The sequence below is a fragment of the Hypanus sabinus genome, chromosome 2 (genome assembly GCF_030144855.1).
Source record: "Hypanus sabinus isolate sHypSab1 chromosome 2, sHypSab1.hap1, whole genome shotgun sequence".
In the NCBI taxonomy this organism is placed as follows: Eukaryota; Metazoa; Chordata; class Chondrichthyes; order Myliobatiformes; family Dasyatidae; genus Hypanus; species Hypanus sabinus.
In genome coordinates this window covers 12,212,597-12,221,063 of record NC_082707.1, presented here as the reverse complement: position 1 = coordinate 12,221,063, position 8,467 = coordinate 12,212,597, and positions in this window count along the sequence as shown.

The window sequence follows — 8,467 nt, the reverse complement described above, 5'->3', positions numbered from 1 at the left end:
CAAAAATATATTGCTGGTTCTGAATAAAACTGGTGGGACAGTTGATTTGGATTAAAGGTTCAGAACTTATGAATTATACTTCGGCTAACATGCGGTGAATAATGGTGTACATTTGAAGTAAATCGATTCAATTATTTAATGATCATACTGTGCATCTGCCTTCGTTGAGGAAATTAAATGAGTGAACAATGTCAGAATCATCCAGAATGAAAATGGATCATCGGTACCAACTTGTCAATATCGTGTAGCATTCCTATGTAAGCAAGTTCCCCTCTCCTCTGTTTGGCTGGATTTCATAATTTCTTATTTTCACGGACGTGTTAAAGTACATTCATGACAAGAACCTGAACAATCTGAGTAATATATACAAAATGTAATTTATAATCTTCTTCTGGATGGGAATGGGTGGTGGTAGGAAGTATAGGTGTTTTGAGATCTAACCCTTGTATCAGGCCACCTATAACGATATTGCGGATTTATAAGTGTTTGAAATAATGTTCTACTTAACAGATCCCTTTGCTTTCTCTCTCTGCTTACTTTCTAAGTACCCTCCAAATTACAAAGAATATTTTCTATAGAAATCGACGTTTCCCCGGATGGTCTTTCTGTTTTACATGCCAATGGAAGCTTGATCTGCATTTATTATGTAATAGTTGACTGGTCATTTTAGGACAATTTTTTCTTCATTATTCTTCACTCCCTCACACCTGATGTACCATATAATCCTAAATTAATCACTGCTACATTAGTGTGCCTTTACTATGTGTTATTTATTATCACTCAACTCAGCATTGCGTCTCCAAACCTGCGATTGAATGCCTCCACGTTCAATTGAAATGTCTTCCAATTTCCCCCCCAAAAAAACACATATGATGTTGCCTAGCTTTGTAATAACTGCTATTTTTGCTTCCGCTATATTTATTAAAAGTCAAAACGCAAGAGTGCAAACCTTTTTTATGCATTAAACTCTACGTTCACCAAAAAGTCCACAAAGACATTTGTTATTTTAGGATTTAGTTTAGACTTATAAAGCCCTATTAAAAACGGGAAGAGCATAAAATTTACGGTTCATCGAGTCTGCACCCCCATTCATTCATGGCTGATATTTTTTTCTCCTCTTCAAAGTCAGTTCTCGTTGTTCTCCACGTATCCTTTGATAATGCCATGTCCTAACAAGAATCTATCAGACTTTTCCTTAAATACACCGATTGACCTGCCTCCCACAGCTGCTTGTCAATACAAATTCCATAAATTCACCATTCTTTGGCTAAAGATTTTTTTTACATCTGTGTTCTGAAAGGACGCTCGTACATCCAGAGGCTGTGCCCTCTCCTCCTGGACAGAGCAATCGTGGGAAACATAATTGCCACATCTACGGTCTCTGAGATTTGCAACACTCTCGGATTAAATTATATCTCTGAACTTAATATTATATATTGCCATGTCCTGCTGCCGTATAACAGCAAATTAAAAGGTTGAAGCCTGGGTTATTAAACCTGATTCCGATTCTGATCATAAACTTCCCTCGATATATACATTTGTTCGTAGTCTCAAGAAATACGAAATCATATTTGTTCCCTAATGTTGTTTCCTTAGAGAGTGTGTAGTGGGAGAATGTACAGTAATAAGGCAAGTCAGCCTCTCTGAGAAACACCAAAAGACACATTGTATCTCTTAGAAAATTCGTCATGCAGACAGCCAAAAAGAAATCTCTAACATAAATGACAACACGATTGAATCTACAGTTGCTGTAAATAAATAAAAACACAAAATGCTGCCAGGACTCAGTAGCCCAGACAGCATCTATGAGGGAGGTAGGGACGACTTTTCGGGCCGAAACCTTTCATCAGAAGTGAAGTAACATGGAATGGTCGAGGGAGGGATAAGAAGTGGGGGGAGGGTTAAAGTAGAGAGCTCGGAAGTGATAGGCTAGAGGGAAATGGGCTAGGGGGAAGGTGGAGAATTATGGGAAATAAAAGAGAAAAAAAGGTAGTGCTGGCGGGAGATTATAGTGAGGGAGGGAAAGAGAGAGAAAGAGAAACAGACTAAAATAATAGATAGGGATGGGGTAGGCAGAGGTATCAACGGAAGTGTGTGAGTTGGATGTTCATGCCGGCATGTTGGAGGCTACCTAGGCGGTAGATAAGGTATTGCTCCATCGATCCCACCACCAACCACAACTCCCCCCCCCCCTCCGGGCACTCATCACTGCAAACGGAAGCAGTGCTACACCTGCCCCCACACTTCTTCCCTCACCATCATCCCAGGCCCCGGACAGTCCTTTCAGGTGAGGCACCACTTCATCTGCGAGTCAACTGGGGTGATAAACTGTATCCGGTGCTCCCGATGTGGCCGTTTATGCATTGGGGAGACCCGCCACAGACTGGGAGACGGTTTCGCCGAACACCAGCGCTCAGTCCTCCAGCAGTGGCGGGATCTCCATGTGGCCACACACTTTAGTTCCACAGACCACTCCCACTCCGACATGTCTGTCCATGGTCTCCTCTACCGTCAAGATGAAGCCACACGCAGGTCGATGGAGCAATACCTTATCTCCCGCCTAGGTAGCCTCCTACCTGATACTCCTGCCTACCCCCATCCCTATCTATTATTTCAATTTCAGTCTGGTTTACATTCTCTCTCTTCCCCCCCCCCTCACTATAATCTCCCACCAGCACTACCTTTCTTTCTGTTTTATTTCCCATAGTCCTCCACCTTCCCCTAGCCCATTTCCCTCCAGCCTATCACTTCCTAGCTCTCTACTTTATCCCTTCCCAACTTCTTATCCCCCCTCGACCATCCCATGTTACTTCACTGCTTATAAAGTGTTTCGGCTCGAAACGTCGTCACCACCTCCCACAGAGATGCTGTCTGGCCTGCTCAGTTCTACCAGCATTTTGTGTTTTTATTCTAACATAAACGAAGCCAATTAAAGACACTAATAGGCTGTCCAGCCCAGTTTTCAAGACAATCAAGTAGAACATTGTTTTCAATTGTGTCGAAGGCAGCTTTTTCATTAAAAAAAAAGAACTGAGAACTTGTTGCATAATTACTGAGTCTAACGTCGTTAGCAATTTTGATAAAGTCCGTCTCTGTGCTGTGGTTTATCAAAAATCTGATTGAAATATTTCTAAATTTATTTCTAAAATTCTGTTCTAATTCAAAATGTTGATTTCCCTGAAAATGACTTTCATATGAATCGTGCGTATGAAGCGAAGATTAGAATATGCACGTACTTAGGTGGCACCTTACTATGATAGTTTGGATTTGATTCAAGTAGGGCTTTGACAGATACAATTTAGAGATCTTTGGGGGGAAAATGTTTATTTTCAAGAATACATTACTAATTTTTCTAACATAAATGAAACTGTTCAAAGAGTACTTGAAAACTGTGGTAGGGGCAGGGACGGGTTTTTAATAGGAATGGATCCCTAGGTATGAGATTTATTATGGCAGCGCGATATTAATACGCAGCAGCCTCTCCGGACTCTGACTGGGATTGCGAAACGTTATGTGGATTTTCTGGTGTAGCCTGTTTTGTCATGTGCGTTTGTGATATCATTCTGGAGGAACGTTGTCTCATTTTTTACCTACATTGCATTTGTGGTTTCTAAATGACAATAAGCTGAAGCTGAATCTGTATCTAAATTATATTTGACAAGAATGAAAGGAGAATATCGAGCAGTCTAGATTTTTTTTTAATTGAAGGGTAGCTGAGCTGAACTAATGTAAGCATATACGACGTGGGTAAGCAAACGACTATTTCACTAGTGTGAGGAAACGAACTCGGGACTCAGGAATTTGGTAATTAATAAAAATTTTGTTGTTAAGTTCTGATGTTAAACTAAAATTTGTACCTTCTTGAGCAGAGTAAACTCAATAGAAAGAATTAATAAGGGCAACGTAAGCAATGGCCAACTGACTGCAAGGAAATATAACCTGATATCATTGTTTTCTGAGGAATACATATCAAGATTAGAGCTTTGCGGCATTGATTAGATCTTAAAATGACTTCGGGAACATTAAAAGGAACAGCATATTATTTGTTTGCTATCTTCCAAACGTCATTGATTTTGAAAAGTCTGACCTAATTATGGAGAAATAAATCTTACACAAAACACACGGTGGGAATTAAAATAAGGAGCAGCAGGTCTATTTATTTAAGATGATCAGCAAATAGTGTGATATTCATTATGGAAAATGTGCTGTCAAAACATTGACATATTTAGACACGGTTAATATAGTGTATATTTCTGAAAGAGGAAGAGGAATGGTTTAACAAACATACTGTATGTTTTCTGGATGTTACCAACAATATAATTGAATGGGGGAGGGTAAATATATCCTAATAGGATTTCTCAAATGCATTCAATAATTTCTGTATTGAATATTGCTTTTTAGTATACGTACTAATCGCGTTGAGGAATATACCTTGGCATACCGATTATCTATTAAATAAAATGAAGGCCAGCGATCAATGGGTTAATTCCAAACGGGATCCCTCGTTAAAAGTGCCGGTGTTTTAAGTGTTAGTAATCTATTTAAATGTACCATATGTGAAGCTTCCACGGTATGGATAATATAAATAATGTAGGGAATTAAGTTTTTCAAGAGAGATTTTTTTTTTAATTGTAACGTGTTACATCACACGGTGCAAAAATGTTTCTTACGGTGCCATATACACAATCGCTTCATTGTAACAAACCACTATGGAAGTAAAAGGGAAAGCGAGAGGTAATTAAAGGTGTAAGACCATGACATTGTAATTTATGAGTTCAGGAAAATTACCTAATACCCCAGACAACCTTGCGACGGTCCTATAAGAGTCGGATAGAACAGTCCCGTAGCCCTAATATAAGTGTTTTAAGGGTTTTGTAATATCTACCCGATAGGAATGATAAAATGAAAATTTTGAAAGTTCACTGGTTACTTTTGTGAAGCAGCGAAGTGTCGACAGTAAGAGAAAGGGGAGGGTGGCGGGCAGTTTCTGTGATATGGTACATACTGCCCACAATGCACTACAGTCCTTGCCATCACAGGAAGAGCAGCCGGATGCCGCGTTTGTGTAGGAGATAGTGTGACGATTTCACAGTTCTGGGCATCAGAGTTCTCGTTCAATTCTGACTTTACATCGGGTTGTCGGGAACTGTAAGAAGATACAGCTCGAAGATGGTCTGGAAGGGCCTATTTCGCAATGAATCTGTAAATGCATATAACTAAAGAAAAGAAGAACATATAGAATGAAGGAATGCCTGAATAATTAAATAAACACATGGACAGAAAAAATATATACTGTTCCTAAATAACGATCAAGCTAAATATATAACTAAAACTGCATAGCTTGCATCTATCTGTAAGATTCAAGTGGGACCATCTACTTTTTTTTTTCGACACATGAGATCGTTCTGATGCGCATTCCTGCTCAGGTCATACACATCGTTAGACAAGACGACCATTCTGATGAAGCTCAAGACTCTTAACTTGATGCTTTCAGAGATTAAATCCAGAATGTCGCTGATTTAGAAAAGAACATGTGCATATAATCTTTTCTGAGCTCAAACACCAACTTTTACCTTGTTAACATTGAAAGAAATGTTCTTGTCATCACACAGCTACTAACCTCTGTATTCACCTCCCACACTCTGGCACATCCTGATTTGAAAATCAGCCCACTGCGGTGGTGTCATTTGCATATATATAACTGGATTTAGAGCAGAATCTGCCCACGCAGTCATGAGAGCTCGTGGAGTTCAAAATATGTCCCTGCGGAGACGTTGCCTTGTGTAGCATCAGAACGATTTCAAAAGGAGTAAGCGCGGACAGAACAGATTTTCTGCACATCACTTCTCCCTAGGAGACGATGGAACTTGCTCGATGTCTAATAGGAATAAATTAATTGTAAGCGGAGGTTTTGGCCAGAAGAGAAGAAGGTTGTCGGTTGGTTTTATTTTAGTTTAGGTTTCCTTTCATAATTTAATATTGCATACTTACATCAGAGGGCTGCCAAGTGCGATAGGGGAATGCTGCTCTTTCGGAATGTGAGTAGGCACGGTGACAAGTAGAGTCTCTGATGAGAAACTGAAGACACTCTAGGATCATGTTAAGGAATTGAAGCTGGAACAGGACGAACACTAAACTTGTCAGTAGACTGCTGAGTGCACATGCAGGAAGTTAGCTACACCGACGATGCAAGGTACAGGTAAGTTGTTAACCGTCTTGAGGTCGAAAGGTTAGAAAGTGCAAAGTACTCATGCAACTGTTGCCATCAGCAGCAGGGTTAGCGCGCTGGGCTCAGGAGATCGAAAGGGATAATATAGCAGAAGAACACCAAAACTGTCGGATCTCTGACACTGAGTAGATCCGTGATGAATTATAACGGGTTCTGCGGGCTTTCAGTATGAGTTTGGTGAGCGGTAGTGGTGGTGAGTCGTGGTGGTTCAATAAACCATTTTTGGCATTTGTAAGGTTTTTAACATTAGCACGTCAATAACTGAATGGATCCCTTTATTTTCTCTTCAACTGTACGCTCCAAGTGCCCCCGAAATTACTGGGATATTTATAGAAATCTCGATTTTCCCTTTTTCCCTTTGACAACTTCAAGGAAGCTTCGTCTGCTTTTGCTAGTTATCAGTGGACCTGCCATTTGATTTCAACAATGAATTTCGTATATCATTCGTTATTCCCTCAGACTGGATGTAAATGGTAATTCGTGTTTTACTGCTGCAATTTTATTCCGCCTACACATTGAAGACTTTAATTTTCTGTAGTCTCAGCACGGAATTATTAATCCAGCCCTGGGCTGTATTCAGGATGTGTCGGCCTGAGACGCTGTCCACAAAACATTACATACAAATTTCATCCAGGTCATTTTTATCCAAATGCTCATTTTGAAATCTAATGCAACCACTCGTATTACTCATATTCCTTCCCAACTTGTATTATTTGCATTTGCATTGTATTAGAAACTGAACATATGGAATGAATGCACTGACGGAATAAAAGCTTTATCATACGAGTAACATTTCATGGTTCTGCACTTGATCAAATTCAACAGGATTGGGAGGGGAGAGCCTCTTTGACATCTTTCTAAAGTTGAAAGGCCTAAACAGAGTAGATATAAAAAAGGATGTTTCCCATACTGGAGAGTCTAGGACAAAAGAGTACAGCCTCAATGTTTCAAAACTGCCATGCAGGCAAATTTCTTTAGTCAAAGTGTGCTGAAGTTGTGGAAGTTATTGCCATATGCAGCTGCAGAGGAGGATAGATACCTGTGTGCGTTTAAGGCAGAGATTGATAATTGCTTGCCTGGACATGACATAAAAGTTTACGAGGAAAAGGCCGAAAATGGAGTTGAGGAAGCGATATGAAAGACGGATCGACCATAAACAAATGGTGGAGCAGACTCAATGGGTCATATGACATAATTCAATTGCTAAGTCCTATGGTTTATGGTCTTCTGGTCTCACTACTGCACACACCAAATGTTCTACAAAGAAACTTGATAGCAGGTATAGAACTGTACAGAAATATAATCCTCTTTAGAATCAGTATCACATATATATTAATTAATAGATAAGACGGCTAAATATGCAGATTTTTTTGAAGCAAACGAATAATAATGAAATAATGGACTATTCTGAAATCATATCGCAGAGGCTAACTTGGTTCTTCAGTCTCCTGTACTCCTCCAGAAGGGAGTAACGAAAAAGTCGGATAATAAAGGCCCTTGGTGATGAATGCTAACTTCTGGAGAATTCGAGATTGTCATGAAGAGCAACAATTCCTTTGTCCCAAGATATCTGCCGTGATGAAAAACAGAAATTAAACAAGATATAATCTCCCAACAAAAAGATCACTATCAGTACATTCATTGCATTTTCAAGATTCTATCGAAAATCCGATACAGTGCCTGTATTGAATGTGTTTTATTCCACAACCTCGGTAAGCTCAACCCAGAAACCACTCTCTGGTTAAAATACGCGCTCCCATATCTGTTTAAATTTTGCCTCTCCCGCCTTGCATTTGTGTCTTCCAGAGACTTCATGCTTTTCCCTTGGGCAGACCATGCAGTAGTAATCTGAGACTCTCTCAACTTTCTTACTTGTTCACATTTCCCTGCTGATGTACTTTCCGTCCGGTAGTAGGTTCATAGAGCCACACAATACCGAAACAGTCCCTTCAAACCTGTTACGTTTAGCTTCCGTGATTTCTTCCAGAAGTTTTATTATTTTCATTTCTTATACTTGTGACGGACCTCATTTATTTCTAGCTTCTTATGCCTGTTATGCACCACCTTCTTTTTCTTAACCAGGGTCGCAATATCTCTGAAATACCAAGCTTCCATAAAACTGTTTAATGAACATACTTGCACATATTTGACAAGCTCTATACCACCTAGCCCTTGTATTCAAAAATGTCCTATGTGTGATTGTTACTGCTAATGCTATCGGGTGTTTAAGTTAGCTGT